Genomic DNA, 1,039 nt, shown 5'->3' on the forward strand with positions numbered 1-1,039 from the left:
ACACATCCCAACAGCCAGGGTGAATATATAGGAGGCCATCCATATCTTGCCCTATAAACTTGATGGTGTCTCTCATATCATCAAACCCATCCTCCAGTTCTCAGAAGGGAAGCTGGCGATGGCCTGGCCACCTGGTACAGCATTCCATCATCGAACCAGCTGATGATCTGGGACTGGCTCTAATCAGAGCACAAGAGGCCTCCACCTCAAATGCTCCTATGGACAGGCAGATGAGTCCGGTTGGTCACAGAATAATGTAGGCCACAGAACATACACGTCCCTGTGACATGCTAAGAGCTTTCTTGACGGATTCTGGGAAGCCACTGGGTGAGATGTCAGAGCCATGTTTTAAATGTCTTAATGAAAAACTTGCAGCTATGTTACCCTAGTCGGGGAGAGCGGAATGTTCTGGAGTGGGGGGAGTCATCCTCTTGAGGTTGAGAAGAAAGGCTCAACTTCCTTGGCTCTGTCCAGGGTAGGTGGTTCTGTTAGTCACTTTCCTCACTGCTATTGCCAAACACCTGACAAGCAGCACCTCAAGGGGGGAGGTTCATTTTGGCTCCCACCTCGAGGGGAAGCGTTATGATTGCAGAAGGGTCAGGTAGCTGTGTACACTGTATCTGCAGTCAGGAAGCAAAGAAAGAAGGAAGTAGGGCCAGGCTTAGAAACCTCACTGCCTGCCTCCCAGTGACCTACTTCCTCCAGCCAGGTCCTCCTCAAGGTGTGCCTCTAGCTGGCAAGCGAGTGTTCAAACACATGTGCCTACGGGGGAGACACTTCACATTCAAACCACAACAATAGTTTACCTACCACACACACTTGCTGGATGAACAGGAGGTCTTGAGCTGGCCAAGATCAGCCCTCCTCATCACTGTGGCAAGTGAAGGAAGTGTGTCGAGTTCCACCATTTCCACTCAGCCTCCTCTGGTTCTGCCTTTGAGATAGACCAGGTTGCCAAGTGATCAGTGTTAACAAAGAGCCTGCTGGGAGTAGAAGGATCTTCCTAGGGAGACTGTTCGTAGCTCAGGACCTGACAGTG

Source organism: Peromyscus californicus, unplaced genomic scaffold, assembly GCF_007827085.1.
Source record: "Peromyscus californicus insignis strain IS unplaced genomic scaffold, ASM782708v3 Scaffold_12__1_contigs__length_115047231, whole genome shotgun sequence".
In the NCBI taxonomy this organism is placed as follows: domain Eukaryota; kingdom Metazoa; phylum Chordata; class Mammalia; order Rodentia; family Cricetidae; genus Peromyscus; species Peromyscus californicus.